Source organism: Rutidosis leptorrhynchoides, chromosome 10 (assembly GCF_046630445.1).
Source record: "Rutidosis leptorrhynchoides isolate AG116_Rl617_1_P2 chromosome 10, CSIRO_AGI_Rlap_v1, whole genome shotgun sequence".
Lineage (NCBI taxonomy): Eukaryota > Viridiplantae > Streptophyta > Magnoliopsida > Asterales > Asteraceae > Rutidosis > Rutidosis leptorrhynchoides.
This window is the reverse complement of record NC_092342.1, coordinates 255,719,798-255,741,650: the sequence shown is the minus strand read 5'-3', so window position 1 is coordinate 255,741,650 and position 21,853 is coordinate 255,719,798.

Sequence of the window (21,853 nt, the reverse complement as noted above, 5' to 3'; positions counted from 1 at the left end):
CCACGCCGCATGACAAGCAGGAAGATAAACCAAGACAAACTCTTCGGGCTCCCAAGTAAACTCGGAACCTTTACTTTGCCGCCATTGAACCTTGAAAGTTCTCACCTCGTTATTCCTCAACATTTTCACCTTCTCATCAAGGATAGCAATCGGTTCCTCGACATATTCTAACTTGTTGTTTAGCTCGATCTCGTCTAAAGGCATCCATGAGGAATCATCCGCAAGACACTTACGGAGGTGGGAAACATGAAATGTATTATGGATCCCCGCAAGCTCTTCGGGTAATTCCAATCGATATGCAACTTCACCAACACGAGCTGAAACCTTGAACAGCCCAATAAACCGAGGAGCTAACTTTCCCCGCTTTCGAAATCGAATAATACCCTTCCATGGCGAAACCTTAAGCATTACCATATCGCCTTCTTGGAACTCAATCAATCGCCTACGTCTATCGGCATACGACTTTTGCCTATCTTGAGCCTTCTTCAAATGTTCCCGAATCAAATCGATCTTGCTATTGGTCTCTAAAACCAAATCGGTACTCCCGATCTCTCTTTGACCCACTTCTCCCCAACAAACGGGAGACACCTGCGCCCATAAAGCATTTCGTAAGGTGGCAACCCGATACTAGTATGATAACTATTATTGTACGAGAATTCCACCAAAGGCAAATGCTCATCCCAACTACCACCAAAGTCAATGATGCACGCCCGTAACATATCTTCCAAAGTTTGATTCGTACATTCGGTTTGACCGTCCGTTTGAGGATGATACGCCGTGCTCAACTTCAATTGCGTACCCATATCTTCATGAAACTTTTCCCAAAACCGAGATGTAAAACGGGTATCTCGATCCGAAATAATAGATATAGGAACCCCATGTCGCGAGACCACTTCCTTGATAAACAACTTAGCCAAGGCCTCCGACGATATCGCTTCTTTAATGGGAAGAAACAAAGCGCTTTTTGTCAATCGGTCAACTATAACCCAAATCGAATCGAATTGGGTTCTCACCGTTTTAGGTAACTTTGTAATGAAATCCATGGTAATGTGCTCCCAATTCCATTTCGGGATTTCTAACGGTTGCAATTTACCATACGGATTTTGGTGTTCAGCTTTTACTTGCAAACACGTGACGCATTGCTCAACATACTTCACAACATCACGCTTCATGCCCGGCCACCAATAATCTTTCTTCAAGTCAAGATACATTTTCGTCGCGCCCGGATGAATGGAATATTTTGACTTATGTGCTTCATCAAGTAGCACTCCTCGGTAATCACCCATCTAAGGCACCCACACCCTTCCTTGAAAGGACAACAAACCACGCGTACCCATAGTAATAAACTCCGATTGTCCCACGATTCGCTCCGTATGCTTGTTGTGAACATAAGCCTCTATTTGAATCTCACCAAGCTTTTCAAGAAAATCGTTGGTAATAATCAAACGTAACGACCCCACTTTTATCGCCGGATGTTGACTCTTTCGACTCAACGCATCCGCTACCACATTCGCCTTACCCGGATGATAAAGTATTTCACAATCTTAGTCTTTCACCACATCCATCCACCTACGTTGGTGATAATTCAAATCTCGTTGATTAAAGAGATGTTTCAAACTCTTATGATCCGAATAAATCGTACACTTGACACCATACACGTAATGGCGCCAAGTTTTCAACGCATGCACTACCGTCGCCAACTCAAGATCATGAGTCGGATACCTCGTTTCATGTTCCTTTAATTGTCGAGAGGCATAAGCAATGACTTTACATCTTTGCATTAGAACACACCCGAGACCATTTAAGGAAGCATCACAATAAACCACCATGTCTTCAACACCTTCCGGTAACACTAACACCGGAGCTTGACACAACTTCTCTTTTAACAATTGAAAAGCAATTTCTTGCTCGTTCTCCCAACCAAACCTCGCATTCTTCCTTGTCAATTTCTTCAACGAAGAAGCGATCTTAGAAAAATCTTGGATAAACCGACGATAATAACTGGCCAATCCGACAAAAACTTCGGATTTCCGTAGGCGTAGTCGGTCGTCCCCAACTCTTCACCGTTTCGATCTTCCCCGGATCTACTTGAATACCGTTTTCGTTCACAATATGACCAAGGAATTGAACTTCCCTTAGCCAAAATTCACATTTGGAGAACTTTGCATACAACTTCTCCTTTCGTAGCGTCTTCAATACTTCACGCAAATGATGTTCATGTTCGTTCATACTTTTCGAGTAGACTAGTATGTCGTCAATGAACACTATTACCGACTTGTCCAACATAGGTTGGCACACTCGGTTCATAAGATCCATGAATTCCGCCGGTGCATTCGTAAGACCAAAGGGCATAACTACAAACTCATAATGCCCGTAACGCGTTCGAAAAGCCGTTTTCTCTATGTCTTCCTCACGGACCCGCATTTGGTGATAGCCGGACCGTAGGTCGATCTTAGAGAAATACGTTGCACCTTGAAGTTGATCAAATAAATCGTCAATCCTAGGTAATGGATAACGATTCTTGATCGTCACTTTATTCAACTCACGGTAATCAATGCACATACGCATACTACCATCTTTCTTCTTCACAAATAACACCGGAGCGCCCCATGGCGAAGCACTCGGTCGAATAAAACCCTTCTCGAGCAACTCTTGGGTTTGATTTAACAACTCTTGCATTTCCGTTAGTGCTAAACGATAAGGAGTTTTAGCAATGGGAGTAGCTCCCGGAACCAACTCAATACGAAACTCAACTTGTCTTTCCGCCGAAACACCCGGTAATTCGTCCGGAAAAACGTCTTCGAATTCACTAACAACTGGAATTTCACGAATGGGTGGTGGCTCATTACGAGTATCAACAACATGAGTAAGGAAAGCCATGCCACCGGTAACAACAAAACGACGTGCCCGTGCAAAAGTGCATATCGGCACCGGTCTCCTTCGCTTATCACCATGAATAATTAACTCTCCCCCACTTAGGGTCTTCACACGAATAAACTTATCATGGCATGCAATATCGGCTCTATAACGATCGATCCAATCCATACCAACGACAATATCAAAGTCGCCCAAGGTCATTGGAATAAGATCAATTTTAAAGGTTTCGGCACCAAAAACAACATCACAATTTTCACACACATCAACCACTAGCACCGTCTTGCCGTCCGCTATTTCGACTTCTATCGGACGACTTAACTTAGCTAACGGTCTATTAAGTTTAGGCACAAATTTAGGAGACACAAACGACAAATTTGCACCGCTATCGAAAAGAATCCTTGCCGGATTAGAATTAACCATGTAAGTACCTGAGACAACTTCGTGCGATGTTTGGCTTCATCATTGGTCATCAAATAGTTGCGACCCCTAGCCGTACCTGCCGCCTTCTCTAAACGTTTCACATTGTCGTTTCGCAAGTCGGGACACTCTGGCTTCTTATGCCCTTCTTTGCCGCAATTAAAACAAGTGACTTTGTTTTCGGAACGTGGTTTCGGACACTCACGAGCCATATGACCCGGTTGCCCACAATTGTAGCACGTATAAGAAAACCCGCCGGTAGTGCCCTTCTTTGCACTATTGACACTTTCGGCCCCCCTCTTGCTCTTGCTCTTCTTGCTTGAGGCGTTAGAGTAACTAAAACCTTCAAATTTTCTTTTGGAAAACATGAAATCACTCTTTCTTGGAACCTCCGGCTCAAAACCCCGAGCCAACTCGAACAATTCATCAAAAGACTTAGCCATACCCCGACTAATCTTCCCATTGTACTGATCATTCAAAGTACGGTAGAAATCCTTCATGAGCTTATGATCATCACCCACATATTCCGGGCAAAAACGAGTCTTTGCCAAGAATGTAGACTTGAGGATAACCAAATCCATGGAACCTTGTTGCAAATGGTGCAACTCGTCCCGGATTCTATCGAGATCGGATGAAGTTCGGTATTCTCTGAAAAATTCTTTCTTGAACTCCTCCCATGTCAAGCCCATACACTGTTCTTCACCATACAAGTTGATTTTATCGTCCCACCACAACTTAGCTTCTTCGCGTAACATGCTAGAACCATACCTCGTCTTCCTTTCGGGAGGACATTCCGCGGTACGGAAAGCTCCCTCAATATCGGAGATCCAACATGTACTTTTTAAAGGATCCCGCACCCCATTAAACATCGGGGGTTGAGCATCCTTGAAGTTCTTGTAGTGGAAGTCCCGCCTTCCTTCACCTCCTTCACCGCGAGGGTAGATATTCCTAGCGTCAAGGGCCTCTTTGATAGTGGCCTTCATCCGTTCATTAATTAGATCGGTTATTTGCTCATCAACCGAATCTTGGAAGACCTTTCGAACGTCCGCAAGAAAATCCGATTTTAACTTTTTAAAGACGGCCTCAACCTTGGCCGAAAACTCGGCGTCCTCGCTTGTACTTCCGTTATCATGATCGGGACCGTTTCTCGTCTTTATTCTATAAAACGAAATAGGTTAAACCACAAAAACGAAAGGACAAATTACATATGTATAAACATATATGCCACACTACTCCATCTCGCTCAACAATCGTCGCACATTGCTTGTTTAACACGATTTGCACCCGTAACAACGGTAGCTACTCGTTGTTACGCGAGCACGTCGCATTCACTTGCTAGTACAACGTCCGTCTTGCTTGATGATTGCTAAACACAACACAAAACAATTAGCACAAGGTTAATTCTCATAAACCAAAGCACTAACAATTCCCGATTAGACCTAAAGTCCTACAAGTCCCGCATAAGGCGCTCACACAATAAAGTCTAAGTCTAGGCACCTCCCTTAGACCATGCTCTGATACCACTTGTAACAACCCGACTTCATAAACCCAAAAACGCGTACCAAAAAAAAAATTTTAAGGCAGTGCATCTGGACGGCGTCCAGAATCCTGGACGGCGTCCAGCTCAAAAGGGTGGGACGGCGTCCAAAGTTTGGGACGGCGTCCAGCTCAAACAACTGGGATGGCGTCCAAGCAATTGGGACGGCGTCCCAATGGTCTTCCAGCTACTGATCACGGGTCCAACTCACACGAGCGGAAAACCCGCTTCCCGACACTTTCAAACGAAAACCTTTTTACCACAAGTCAATATAAATGAAACTAAGAGATTTTCATCATCAAATCAAGTTTTACATCAACAGGCCCACATCGCCCATTTTACGAGTTTCGTTCAAAAATGAAAGTTTCGACCAAATATAAGTTTAAGTTCCAAACGACACTAGAGCATGGTGTTTGGGGTTAAACTACCCAATCTCGGTCGAACTCCAAAAGCTAACACCCAAAAATATCCCCTAACAAAACAAGCGGGAGATCCCTAATCCAATTGAACGCTCTTACCCTTGTCAACGCCCGAGCCTATAAAAAAAGGTAAACAACGAGAGGGTAACCAAAGCTTACTGAATGCAATAATTATACATACATATATATAACCCATCTATTTGCAATCACAATTACCGAATACCTTGTACGAACTTGAAACTCAAATTAGCATAACATCATACCCGAAATACTTAACAAGTCGCACATTATCACAAAACCGCATTAGCATATACTCAACACAATATATTTAAACAATATGCCAAACAATCAACAATCTCAATATGGTTAACCATAACGCTATGGTGCTACCGGCTCGTGGTTCACACCATACGCAATTGAGTCGTACTCTTTTATAGTGCTACCGGCTCGTGGTTCACACTCGATGCTACCGGCTCGTGGTTCACATCTTAGTTTATAGTGCTACCGGCTCGTGGTTCACACTCGATCACACACATGTTATGGCACTACCGGCTCGGTGGTTCATACCATAACACCCACAAATAAATACGTCATATACACATACGTATAATTACTCCACTCACCTTAGAGTCTTCGTGAAAGATAACCGAACTTGCCACTTCAATGTAACGTACCTATTACATTTTAGCACATAATCAATTCACAACTCAAGTCGGTCAAGCAACTCACTCAAAAATCTAGAGTCTTTTGTCCCAAAGTGCAATCCCGACCCATTTTACACCCTTAACCCTAATAATGGGTTAACTTCACCAAAAACCCTAACTCTAGCCAATTAAGGTCTTAACACACTTTTAACCACAAAGTTAACTCGTTTTCATACATGCAAGACAACCTAGGTCATCAAAGACCCATTTGACCCATTTCTAGGTCAACACACCCATTTGGGTCACCCACAACCCAAATCACACCCACTAACATTAACTATAAGTGTATTAGTATTTACTTAGGTCTTTAAGACCCATTTACACCATTTACCCTTTCAAAACCCTAGGTTAGTCACCATTTGGGTCTTCATGACCCAAACTTACCCTTAAACCCCAAATTACTCACAAATGGGTTTTATGTGCAATACTAATCCAAACCCTAACCCTTAAACACATTAAACTAAGGTAATCAAGTTTAGGGCTTACCCTAACGAGGAGATGAACAACTTTAATGCTCGAGCTAAAACCCGAAACAAGCTTCTTCTTCTCCGATTTGAGCTTTCTCACACTTGAATCACACTCTCTCACTAGGATTTAAGTGGATGAAGTTTGGTGGTTAGGAATGGAGTAATGAGGCTCAACCAAACTGATCTAGGGCCTTTAATTCGTCCACCAAGTGAAATTACCAATTTACCCATCTAAAATATTTAAAAACCCAAATCTGGCTCGACAGATCATCTGGACGGCGTCCAGATTTCTAGACGGCGTCCAGGCCTTCATAATGGGACGGCGTCCCAGATTTTTGGACGGCGTCCAAACCAAAAGAACACAGGATCTTACAGTTTATTTAGAACATAAAAAAAAACCGAAATTTTTTTTTTTAATATATATAAATCTATTTTTAAGATATTTTTAAAATTATAAAGTAGTTCTATTTTTATTTTAGTTTTTAAATATAAGTTATAATTATATAAATATTTTGATTTAAACAGAAAATATAAAACAGAAAAAAAAAACGTCGAATTAAAAAACTGTACCAGAGTTGAATTTTGGAACCCCGCGACTCGCGGAGTTTGCAGCCTCGAATACCGCGACTCGCGGAGACAGTCTGACACGGGTACACAGAAGCCGTAGCAGCATTAATTACGGGTTTTTATTAATTATATTTAAACTTAAACCCTAATTAGGGTATATTTATTATAATATTTAGTTTTTATTAGTTTATTTTGTTTTAATTAGTTTAATAAAATATAAAATTAATAGTTTTAATAAATAATTAATATAAAAATAATATTTTTATAAAAATTGTACTTTTTACAACTTTTTGTATATTTTTATATTTTGTCCCTTTTTAATCGTTTTAGCGTAATATTTGTATTTTTCGCTCGTATTTAGTTTTAATTCATAGTTTTTGACATAGTTATTTTTACTTCTAGATTTTTAGGCTTTGCCGTAGAATTCCTTAAGTGCTTTTTCTTTAGACTAAGATTTAGGTACTTTAGAATTTTGCGACGCCTTTTTTAAGTTTTAGTTTCTTTTTAAGTTATTTCCATTTGGGATTTAGTTTTTCCTGTAAGCTTTAATATTTTTAGACGACTTTTACCTATGTATCAATTATCATTCCAATTAGTAATCTCAATTTGCGATTATAATTTTAAGTTAGTTGTGGTAATAAGGTTAGGTTAGTCAAGTGTTTTTAAGTGTTATAAGTTTCTTTTATTTTTCCGTCACCTTTTATTTTTCAACCATTTTTCTTTTTCGACCTTTTTCGACACGCTCTTTTTCTTTCTTATTTCTCGCTATTCTAGTTTTTAGGACATAGATTTTTATTCTACTTCTTATCTAAATTTCTTAAAATTACGAAAATTTATTTTAAATGGTTAAATTGATAGACATCAAAATTTTCTGGTTCGTAGTAATAGTTGGATTTGTACGTGGACCGGGTTATTGGAGCCAAACAGTCCTCAATTATATTGAGACCAAACGAATCCTGCCCCTCAGCTGCATCTTTTGGCTATTCGAAACGTGGGCAAAATCAGAAAAGTCTATTGATTTGATAACTTATTATAATTTTTCTTTCCTTTTAAAAACTAATAGGATATTCAGTGAATACACCGATCAAGACGTTCACCACCTTTTGTACGTTCACCACCTGTAACTAGATCAAGACATTTAGCAAATATTACCGCCGTTGATTTTTCTTTAGAATCATCATCCAGTCGACCAAGTACTCCAGTTCAAATTTCCGATAATCCATTTTTTGAACCCGACCTCACAATTGAGAATCCGGAGAATATTCAGGGACGATTCGTAGATCCTGAACCAATAACTTTCCTCCGAAACCACCAATCATTCAAACAAAGATTGTTGAGGAACGAACCATTAAATCAGAATCCTCTAGTGATTCCGATTCAACAAATTCAATTATGGAGAATCTGGAACCTTTAAGTATGGAAGACCAAATGAGAGCTAAACGCACTGGCCAAGGTCACGCAATTACTCATCCAGACATTAATGCGCCAGATTATGAAATCAAAGGACAAATTCTACACATGGTGACTAATCAATGCCAATTTAGTGGTGCGCCGAAGGAAGATCCAAATGAACATCTACGTACCTTTAATAGGATCTGCACTCTATTTAAAATAAGAGAAGTTGAGGATGAACATATATATCTCATGTTATTTCCCTGGACTTTAAAGGGAGAAGCCAAAGATTGGTTGGAATCGTTACCTGAAGGGGCGATTGATACATGGGACGTTTTAGTTGAAAAATTTCTTAAATAATTCTTTCCTGCATCTAAAGCCGTAAGACTTCAAGCAGAAATTGTTACGTTCACACAGAAGCTAAATGAAACTCTATATGAGGCGTGGACAAGATTTGGAAAGTTATTAAGAGGATGTCCGCAACATGGTTTAGATACCTGTCAAATAGTACAAATATTCTACCAAGGATGTGACATCACTACAAGGAAAGACATAGATATAGCAGCTGGTGGTTCTATTATGAAGAAAACCGAAACTGATGCTTACAAAATTATTGATAACACTGCTTCCCACTCACATGAGTGGCACCAAGAAAAAGATATCGTTAGATCATCTAAAGCAGCTAGAGCCGATTCTAGCCATGACTTAGATTCCATTTCCGCAAAGATAGATGCTGTTGAGAGACGAATGGAAAAGATGACTAAAGATATTCACGCAATACGAATTAGTTGTGAGCAGTGTGGAGGACCACATTTGACAAAAGATTGTCTCAGTATTGAATTAACAATGGAACAAAGAGAGAATATTTCATACATAAACCAAAGGCCTGGAAATAATTATCAGAATAATTATCAACTGCCAAGACCGATTTACAATCAAAACCAGAATTATAACCGAAATATTCCATTCAACAACCAACAAGGTCCTAGCAATCAACAAGTATCCAACAATAATTACAATCAGCAAAGACCTAATTTTCAAAACAAACCACCACAACAAACCGATGATAAAAAGCCAAATTTAGAATATATGATGACGAAGCTAGTTGAAACTCAAACGCAGTTTTTCACATCTCAGAAACAAACTAATGAACAAAATGCTCAAGCATTTAGAAATCAACAAGCTTCTATTCAAAATCTGGAACAAGAAGTAAGTAACCTAGCAAGGTTAATAGGTGAAAGAAAACTGGAAAGTCTACCTAGTGATACAAATACTAACCCCCGGAATGAAACAGCTAAAGCCATTACCACAAGAAGTGGTACAACACTTAAACCACCTGAAATACCTGTAACTTCTGATGAAGCTATTCCTACTCCACAAGAACCACAACCTAATCAAGATAAGGAAAAAGAACCGGTAGTTGAAAAGGTTAATGAAGATTACACAATTAAGGATAAACCTTATGTTAAACCATACCAACCACCACTTTCTTACCCGAGTAAAATGAAGAAAGAGAAACTTGAAGCCGAGCAATCCAAATTCTTGGATATGTTTAAACAGATAGATGTAAATCTTCCTTTCATTGATGTGATTTCAGGAATGCCTAGATATGCTAAATTCTTAAAAGATCTAATCTTGAATAGAAAGAAAATGGAAGAACTCTCGGCTGTTACCATGAATGCTAATTGTTCAGCAGTGCTGTTGAATAAGATACCAGAAAAACTATCTGATCCAGGAAGTTTCACAATTCCATGTTTTCTGGGTAGTCTTAGTTCAATAGAAGCATTGGCAGACTTAGGTGCTAGTATAAATCTAATGCCATATTCACTATAAGCTAAACTAGACATTGGAGAATTGAAACCAACCAGAATAAGCATACAACTAGCCGATAGATCAATAAAATATCCTAGAGGGATAATAGAAAACATGCTAGTTAAAGTTGGTACTTTAGTATTTCCAGTAGATTTTGTTGTTCTGGACATGGAAGAAGATTCTCAAGTTCCTCTCATATTAGGAAGACCATTCTTAAATACGGCTAAAGCAATGATAGATGTGTTTGGTAAGAAACTGACCCTAAGTATAGAGGACGAGAGTGTTACCTTTTCAGTTGATAGAGTAATGCAACAACCGCAATCTGCAGATGATACATGTTATTATATTCAAACTATAGATGCATATGCAGAATTATTAGAAGAATTTCCAGAATTACAAGGAACGGGAGAATGTTCTTTAGGAGAAGGTACTGAACTAATTGATGAAACTGAAATGTTAGCTACACTAATAGCTAATGGATATGAACCAACAACAGAAGAAATCCAAATGCTAAAAGAAGAAGACAGATATCGATACAAATCATCGATAGAAGAACCTCCGAAATTAGAGTTAAAGCCACTTCCAAACCATTTGGAATACGCTTATTTACATGGTGAATTTGAATTACCTGTAATAATATCGTCTTCTCTTACTGAAAATGAGAAATCACAACTCATTTCTGTGTTGAAAGCTCATAAACCAGCCATTGCATGGAAGATTCATGATATTAAAGGAATAAGTCCTTCGTATTGCACACATAAAATCCTTATGGAAGAGGGTCATAAAACGTATGTGCAACGCCAACGAAGACTAAATCCTAATATGCAAGATGTAGTTAAGAAAGAGATTATTAAACTGCTAGATGCAGGTCTAATTTATCCAATCTCTGATAGTCCATGGGTAAGCCTAGTTCAATGCGTGCCTAAGAAGGGTGGCATGACTGTCATTACAAATGAGAAAAATGAGCTTATTCCTACTAGGACTGTAACAGGATGGCGTGTGTGTATTGATTATAGAAAATTAAATGACGCCACCAGGAAAGATCACTTTCCCTTACCTTTCATAGATCAAATGTTGGAAAGATTAGCCGGAAATAGTTACTATTGTTTTCTAGATGGATTTTCCGGATATTTTCAAATTCCAATAGCACCCGAGGACCAAGAGAAAACCACATTCACGTGCCCTTATGGTACTTTTGCTTACAAACGCATGCCATTTGGACTTTGCAACGCCCCTGCAGCCTTTCAAAGGTGTATGATGGCGATTTTTCATGACATGATAGAAGAATGCATGGAAGTTTTCATGGATGACTTTTCAGTCTTCGGTGATACATTTGAAACATGTCTAGCTAATCTTGAACGAATGCTTATTAGATGCGAACAATCAAATCTAGTACTTAATTGGGAGAAATGCCATTTCATGGTTAAAGAGGGTATCGTTCTTGGACATAAAATTTCAAAAGAAGGAATTGAAGTGGATAGAGCTAAAGTAGATGTAATTGCTAAACTTCCACATCCCACCAATGTTAGAGGAGTTAGGAGTTTTCTAGGGCATGCCGGTTTTTACCGACATTTCATAAAATATTTTTCTAAAATTGCCACTCCTATGAATAAACTCCTAGAAAAGGATGCTCCATTCATCTTTTCAGATGAGTGTATCAAATCTTTTAATATTCTTAAAGAGAAACTCACTAATGCGCCGATCATGATAACACCAAATTGGAATCTACCATTTGAACTAATGTGCGATGCAAGTGATTTTGCAATGGGAGCTGTTTTAGGACAAAGGATTGAAAAACGATTTCAACCTATATATTATGCTAGTAAGACGTTACAAGGAGCACAAACGAACTATACAACTACTGAAAAAGAACTCCTTGCTATTGTCTTTGCTTTTGACAAATTTCGATCATATCTCGTTCTAGCAAAAACGGTGGTCTATACCGACCATTCTGCTCTTAGATACCTATTTTCAAAACAAGATGCTAAACCAAGATTAATCCGTTGGATCTTACTCTTACAAGAGTTTGATATTGAAATTCGAGATAAAAGAGGAGCAGAAAATCTCGCCGCTGATCATCTTTCTCGTCTTGAAAATCCCGAATTAGAAGTTCTAAATGAATCGACCATACAAGACAACTTTCCTGATGAATATCTATTGAAGATAGATTATAATGAAATACCATGGTTTGCAGACTATGCAAACTACTTAGTATGTGGATTCCTTGAAAAAGGATTATCGTACCAAAAACGAAAGAAATTCTTCAGTGATATAAAACACTATTTCTGGGAAGATCCACATTTGTTTAAAAGTTGTCCAGATGGAATAATACGCCGATGTGTATTCGGAGATGAAGCCAGTAAAATATTAAACCATTGTCACACAGGACCAACAGGAGGGCATTATGGGCCTCAACTAACAGCAAAAAAAGTTTATGATGCTGGATTCTATTGGCCTACAATTTACAAAGACGCACACCTTCTTTGCAAATCCTGTGATGCTTGTCAAAGGGCCGGAAAAATAAGTCAACGTAATGAAATGCCACAAAATGTCATACAAGTATGTGAAGTATTTGACATTTGGGGCATTGACTTTATGGGTCCATTTCCAAAATCTCATAATAATCTCTATATTCTCGTAGCCATTGATTATGTATCTAAATGAGCGGAAGCACAAGCTCTCCCAACTAACGATGCACGAGTTGTAGTCAACTTTTTAAAATGTCTTTTTGCAAGGTTTGGAACACCGAAAGCTTTAATAAGTGATCGGGGTACTCATTTCTGTAATAATCAACTTGAGAAAGTTCTTAAAAGATATGGAGTAACTCATAAAATCCCCACCGCATATCATCCACAAACAAGTGGACAAGTTGAAAATACCAACCGAGCTTTAAAACGTATTCTAGAGAAAACCGTAGGATCAAATCCGAAGGAATGGTCCATTAAATTGGAGGATGCACTCTGGGCTTTTAGAACAGCCTACAAAACTCCAATTGGAACCACACCTTTTAGACTTGTTTATGGAAAAGCATGTCATCTTCCAGTAGAAATTGAACACAAAGCATTTTGGGCTTTGAAGACATGTAATCTTGATTTACATGAAGCCGGACGTCTACGATTAAGTCAACTAAACGAATTAGAAGAATTAAGACATGAAGCATACGAAAATTCATTAATCTATAAAGAAAGAATGAAGAAATGGCATGATAAAAGAATCAGAAGTTCAAAAGAATTTAAAGAAGGAGACAGAGTTCTTCTTTTCAATTCACGATTCAAGCTATTTCCTGGAAAATTGAAATTAAGATGGTCTGGACCATTCATAGTCAAAAGAGTTTTCCCATACGGAACGATAGAATTAATAAATTCAAATGGGATTGAATTTAAAGTTAATGGTCACAGAGTTAAACATTACATACATGGTCCGATGGAAGAAGACAATGAAGTTAATCACAATTTCGATACCACAGCTAACTAAGTATAGGGGGTTTATGTATTTCTGTTAGAGTTAGATTGTCTGTTTTCGTGTAGTTCTCGAAAATGGAATCCGAACGGTCTTTCCCTAGCAGACCCTAAAGAACTAGTCTTCTCCCCCCATTCTGAATTTTTATTTTTTTTAGGAAATGAAGACTGCCTGTGAACTAAACCATGGTCTAATGCTACACGCTTTGATCACTAAACGTAATAATGACACACTCCTGAGTGAAATAGTATCAGTAATCAGAGAAAGATTGGACGGAGTTAGAAAAGAATCCAGATGCGAAGATAATAAGTTACAATTTGGTAAAGGAAAATCAAAATCCGCAGCGAAAAGAAGAGCACGACACCTAGAAAGATGTCACAAATGCGGAAAATGGTCACATGGAGGTAAATGTTCAAATAATCAAACCTATTCAAACACCGAATTTGTTACTTTATGCAGAGACGGACCGTTCATATGTTTAGAAGAAAAAACACTGAATGCTCGAGGTTACGCCTATGTAGCCATGGAAAACCAATTAAACCGACCATCTTATGAATGGGATAGATCATATAACTAAGAAATCTATTTCACCGGTATGTTTGTATAGTTTTTATTTTTTTTATTTTTATTTTTAACCTTTTGATAATAAACGCTAATTTGTTCGCTATAAAGTATTAAATTGGTATTGAATAAAATTAGGTTTGACGACCGAAATTATTGATATCATTCAAAAATTTATTACATCACTGCGAAATTTTACGTTTATTCTTAAGGTATAAATATCTTTAATCAATCAACCCAAAATATTTCAAAAATTCGTCATGAGTTAAATTAGGTCTTGGAATCGAAATTACTTTACCGAAAAGAGGGGCGCATATTTTTGATAATATTTGATTGATTAAAGTGGGATAAAAAGCCAAAAAGATTTTTAATTTTATTTTTACCATGTTTTTAAAATTAATATATAAATCTTAAATTAATATTGTAAACTTTGTAAAAATAATATATTTAAAATTGTAAATATTTGAAAAATTAATATAAGTTTGGTGTGAATTTATAATATGAATTTTTAAATTGTAAGTTTGGTGTGAATTTATAATATGAATTTTTAAATTAAGTTTGGTGTGAATTTTTAATTTTTAAAATATGAATTTTTAATTTTATGCATTTCAAATTTTAAGTTTGGTGTGAATTTTTAATATTAATTTTGAATTTTATATTTAAATTGTGTGAATTTAAAAACAAAAATTTACTTTATCTCATTAAGTTAAAAATATGATTTTTAAAATTCGTCGTAAGTTGAAGACTAGGTCGTTGAACCGAAATTGCTTTACCCGAGGGAGGGACGAGAACTTTTATTATCATTATTTTAATCTTATTGAATTAAAGTATGCCAAAAACATTAAATAAACTAAAAAAATCTAAGCTTTTAAAACAATCGCTTGAAAAAGACAAATTTTAAAATTTTGTCGAAGGACGGACTAGGACATCGATCCGAAACGACCTCGTCCTAAATAACAAGGGAAACAAAATTTTAAAATTAATTCCTTAATTGTTTTAATTAGTATAAGATGTTAAAAAAATAATAATAAAAAAATATATACAAACTCCGCGACTCGTGGAGTTTGAAGGTTCAAACACCGCGACTCGCGGAGGGACCAAAACTCAGAAAAAAATAAAAACGCAAAAACTGATCAGTTGAACATCCCCACACCACAAATACTGCGAAACACAGCCGGAAAAAACCCGAGAAAACACCCCCAAAATCACAATTTTTAACCGTTAATCATCAAATCTTTTACTAAAATCATGTTGAGAAGGATGCTATCAAGAAATTACTCAAGAAAAATGGTAAATTTCTACACCTAAACACCATTTAATCCGAAAATTAGTGTTCTTGAGCAATTTTTTTCCCAATTTGATTTTGATGCTTTTTAGTGTAATTATGCTTAAATTTTTTATGTATTATGCTTGTATAACCTAGATGGATGCTATTTAACATGATTAGAAGCCTTAAACTTCAAATTTTGAGTAATCTATGGTTTGTGTTCGTGAGCAAATTTGGGGCTTTTGATATAAACAGGTTATGGCCGATTTTTGTCATGAATTGTTGCTAAATTAAGTAGTGTAACATGTTTAGGTAGTTAAATGATCCAAACTTTGAGCCTAAACATGATTTTGAGAATTAAAGTAGACTTTTTCAAGTCTAAAATTCATGAACTTGATTTTTGAGAGATAATGCCATTTGAAACTTGTTTAATTGCTAGTAATGATTATTTTGACATGTTATTTGAGTTGAATGCTTATGAACTTGGCAAACATTTTCGTATATGCTTATTTGAAAAAGTGTAGATTTGATGAAAATATGAAAATGAGCTTAAGTTTGATATAAATTGATCATGTCATTGTAATTATTTTGATTGATGATTTTGCTGACACTAATGCATATTTGGATGCACAAAAATTGTGTTTGATGTGTTTTGCAGACTGAAAGGGGTGAATCTTCATCCCAAGCTCGCAATGCTCCTGCTGAGAATGCGGAACAACAGGAGGTGGATAACTACTACAAACAAGATATACCTCATCCAGTCATGACATTTTTTGATATGCACTTGGAAGATTTGCACCCGAACCTGAGATTTGACAGACTTTGGATAGATTATCCAAAATACCAAAGGAGTTTGCATACTCTTCATTCTAAAGTTGTTGAGGTACCTAGGGTCACAGAATGGGGAACATTAGAAGCTGTAGAATTGGCCGGGCCAATTAGAGAATTACTTGCACAGAGGTATGGTAATTCTACTTTTAACGACTGGGTATGTTTATTCACCATGCGTAGACCTGTATATAAAGTATGGTGTGAAGAATTGTTGTGTAGTATAGAATTAAATGATCGTTTAGCTAGTTTAACCGATCGATCTTTTATTAGATTTTTGTTAGGAGGTTCGATGCGCCACATGTCTTTACTAGACATGGCTCAGGCTTTACGTATATATACGCCTGAGGAGTTAGCATCTGCCGATTGTAGAGGGTTGATATTGAACGGTAGGAAGATAGACGAAAATTTTGATACGCATGGTGTATGGAGTCAAATGACTAGCCATCACCGATTCAAAGGAGGAAATTACTCTTATTTGGATATAGATAGAGCTGAATTAAGAGTAATTCATAGGTTTTTAGCTAATTCGATTACACAAAGAGGTAAGAACAAGGAAAAGGTAAATGAACAGGATTTGTTTTACCATATGTGTATTCGAGACCCACAAAGCGCTGTAAGTATACCTTATTGTGTGGGTTATTATTTATCAGCTATGGTTAGGGGGATGAGACCACATAGCATAATAGGAGGTGGTATATTTATTACTTTGATTGCTGAATATCTCGGTGTGGATATAAGTCGGGGGGATTATTAGTCGAAGAACCAGAACCCCGCGACACAATAGGTTTAAATGTATACCATGGTGCGAAAGTTTTGAAGAGGCGAAATAACGCCGCAGTACAATACCATGGTAGACATCCACAGGTTGAGAAAAACCAACAGCAAAGTAATGTAGGAGGGGGAAATGAAATGCAAGAAATGCAAAGGTTTATAGCTTCACAGGAGTACGAAAATGCTAGACATAGAGCATTTGAAGATTGGCAAGTTCATTAAAACCAAATCATAGCTTATTGCCAACATATAGGTAGAAACTATATTCCTACTACAAAGCCCATATTCCCTCCCTGGTCTATAGAGATTCAACCACCGTATCCTACGTATAACCCAGCCGAAGCATTTTATAGCACCTATGGTTATGCATGGAACCCCTACTGGTATCAGTATCATCCCTAGTCTACTTAGTTTTTTTTTTTTTATTTTGTAATTTGTAATGTTGATACGTTTAATACTTATGTTAATATTGTATTAATTTTTATAATTTTATAACTTTTATTCTTAGATTTTAATAATTTTTGAATGTGGGGTAATATACCAAACTTCAAAAATATGTATATATGTTTGCAGTTTATCTTATGTACACAACAGGGTAAAACAACGCATTTTCAAAGACTGGCATTAAGTTCAGCAAAAGCAACTAATTTTGACGACAAGATGCAAAATATATGTGAAATAACAACAAGACGGAATTAATAAATGATGTGCACCATTTATCATTCAGCAAACAAACACAAATATGTTTGGAAACTTTGGTAAAATTTAATCATTTTCACACAAATCACCCTCAATAATTTAAATTGTTACTGATTTCTTGCAAATGAGGGCATTGCAAGATCTTAAGTGTGGGAAGGGGTTAAATTCTTTCGGATTTTAAAATTTTTACTTTATACACTTGGTTACCATTAGAAATACTAGTAAAGTAGTAGTTGTATTAGAATCTAGTGCTCTCTGATAATAAAGAACAGCCCTAGTCTTATATACTGACTACCCAATTCTAGTAAAATTTTTCAAAATTTTTAATTAAATGAACTCAAAATCATGTTTATACATATTTATGAACGATAAAACTAGGTGTTAACACCGAAATTATTGTTACCTCGAAAAGGACATAAATTGAGAAACAAACCAAAATGTTAAAATTCATTTAAAATGGAATAGAGGACAATAAAAAGGAAAATAAAAGCCAAGTGTGGGAAAATTCTCCAAGTTATTCAAAACATATGTCACATATTTTTGTACAAATAACTGAAAATACTTTTGCTTTGGACTAAACTAAAATTTTTTACCTGATTTACTGAAAGAAAGATGGATCTACACGATGAATCAATTCCATCATTAAAAGGAAGTAAAGTCTTCCGAAAAAGACACGCGCTTCTTGATTTAGGTCAGGAAGTTGTCGTCCAGACCAGCTGTAGGTTGTCGAAAAAATCTAGAAAAGTCATCACTAAAATCAGCAGGAAATCCACAGACCTCAGCATTAAACAGGGTCGCCAAGTGGTCAGATTTATCCTAACCATGAGAAGGATTTATCTCGTACAATGGGGGGCACCGTGCAAATTAGCTGGATAAGACTAATGAATCAGATCCCCAGAAAGGATAATCTCCTTAAAAGATCAAAAATATAAAGAGTGAAAGCCTTCGTCAAATTATTCTTATTCTCGAAGTCAAATATTCCAACTAATTGGGGATTCGAATTGTAACAAGGTTTTAATACTTTGTTTAATGAATACACCAGGTTATCGACTGCGTGTAAACCAAGGTTTTACTACTTTGTTAACAATTACACCAATTACCCTTGAATGTAATTCACCCCTGTTTCAACAAGTCTATTAACTATTAATCCAGTTCCGTGTCCGGTAAAATGAATAATTATTGGTATTTATAGATATCCCGCCCACCGTACCCAGTCAAGTGTATGTGGTTATATATAAATACGTCGAATTATAAGTTTGTATATTAAATTAACAAGGTATTGTTTAGTTAAACAAATATAAAACCCATTAATAGCCCATAGTCTAATTACCACAAGTGTCGTTCTTTTATCCAAACCCCAATTATGGTACAAAGCCCAATTACCCAATTTTAGTAATTAGCCCAACATCATGATTACTTCGGATTAAATAAGCATAATAATAACTTAGCTACGAGACATTAATGTAAAAAGGTTGAACATAACTTACAATGATTAAAAATAGCGTAGCGTTACACGGACAGAATTTCGACTTACACCCTTACAACATTCGCTAACATACCCTTATTATTAGGATTAAAATTAAAATTAAAATATAAATTATAAATATAAATATTACGTATATAGATAGAGAGATTTATATTTTTAGATGAAAAATTGATCAGAATTCGTTGGGCTTTATAGGGAGTTTCAGTTTTTGGGACTCCGCGACTCGCGGCCCATTCATTCTTCAAACTCCACGAGTCGCGGAGTTTGTAAATACAGCTCACTCCATTTTGGCTCTTTGTTTACCGACGGTTTATTATATAAATATAATATATATATAATTTATATAATTAATTATATATTATATTATATTTATATACATAGTTAACTTGTAATTTTTAGTCCGTTGCGTCGAGCGTTGAGAGTTGACTCTGGTCCCGGTTCCGGATTTTCGAATGTCCTTGCGTACAATTTAATATCTTGTACTTTACGTTTTGAATCTTGTACTCTTGTAATTTCGAGATGTTTCTTATCAATAATTGGAACCTCTTTGATTGTCTTTTGTACTTTTGAGCTTTTTGGTCGTTTGCATCTTCAATTCGTCGAATCTGTCTTTTGTCTTCACCTTTTATTATTTAAACGAATATCACTTGTAAATAGAACAATTGCAACTAAAAGCTTGTCTTTCTTGAGGAATAATGCTATGAAATATATGTTCGTTTTTAGAATTATCAAATATTCCCACACTTGAGCATTGCTTGTCCTCAAGCAATATCGTCTTGAAATACTAGAATCACTTCTTTATTCTTCACACTTTGTACATCAGTGATTTCTATACGGCGGTATAAACAATGGTAGTAACGATATGGTTTACAGTCCCACATGACTATAAAAATTTAGATCCATTAAGGAAATTGGATCTTTATGAAAACATTTGATCTTTTGAAAATTAAATCTAGTTTTTACCCTAGATAAGTTTTCCGGAATAACCCTTCACCGGTGTTTGCAAAATATTTTTGTGGGTTTGGTGGGTTTCAGATTTGAAAATTTTAGCTCAAAACTTGCGGTTTTGTGTCACCCACTTGCTAACCTTGTATTAGGAAAGCAACACGTCCAGTTTACTTGTCCCGTATATTACCTTTCGGTAAACTACCGTCCGATTGTAAAGGAAAGCGTTGAACAAGCAACTGTTAAGGCAATGTCCCTTGACATGCTTTTAATTATGGTCTATAACGTGTCAGACGCAATTACTATCCTTGGTAGGAGCAATAGTAAAGCTCACCCTTATAATTTGTAGGTTTGGCACAAGGTCCTGTCTTTGACCACTATGCAACCACCGTTCTTACGGTTGATACCCGATTTGGTTCAGGTGACCTAATGAATTCCAGGTGAATTCCTAGGATTTTACGTTCAATGGTAATGAACGCATTGAAAATGGGTTTTTAGAAAACAAATTGGTTTGTAATTTTGATCAAAATATTTTCTCGTTCAGGCTCGAGTTTAGATATCATTGAATTCCATGAGTTTGTAATTCTCAATCTTTAAGGGCAATCTCAAGGATTGAGTAATATCAGGCTTAAAAGCTGATTTTTGATCTTTTAAGGAGATTATCCTTTCTGGGGATCTGATTCATTAGTCTTATCCAGCTAATTTGCACGGTGCCCCCATTGTACGAGATAAATCCTTCTCATGGTTAGGATAAATCTGACCACTTGGCGACCCTGTTTAATGCTGAGGTCCGTGGATTTCCTGCTGATTTTAGTGATGACTTTTCTAGATTTTTTCGTCAACCTACAGCTGGTCTGGACGACAACTTCCTGACCTAAATCAAGAAGCGCGTGTCTTTTTCGGAAGACTTTACTTCCTTTTAATGATGAAATTGATTCATCGTGTAGATCCATCTTTCTTTCAGTAAATCAGGTAAAAGTTTTTAGTTTAGTCCAAAGCAAAAGTATTTTCAGTTATTTGTACAAAAATATGTGATATATGTTTTGAATAACTTGGAGAATTTTCCCACACTTGGCTTTTATTTTCCTTTTTATTGTCCTCTATTCCATTTTAAATGAATTTTAACATTTTGGTTTGTTTCTCAATTTATGTCCTTTTCGAGGTAACAATAATTTCGGTGTTAACACCTAGTTTTATCGTTCATAAATATGTATAAACATGATTTTGAGTTCATTTAATTAAAAATTTTGAAAAATTTTACTAGAATTGGGTAGTCAGTATATAAGACTAGGGCTGTTCTTTATTATCAGAGAGCACTAGATTCTAATACAACTACTACTTTACTAGTATTTCTAATGGTAACCAAGTGTATAAAGTAAAAATTTTAAAATCCGAAAGAATTTAACCCCTTCCCACACTTAAGATCTTGCAATGCCCTCATTTGCAAGATATCAGTAACAATTTAAATTATTGAGGGTGATTTGTGTGAAAATGATTAAATTTTACCAAAGTTTCCAAACATATTTGTGTTTGTTTGCTGAATGATAAATGGTGCACATCATTTGTTAATTCCGTCTTGTTGTTATTTCACATATATTTTGCATCTTTTCGTCAAAATTAGTTGCTTTTGCTGAACTTAATG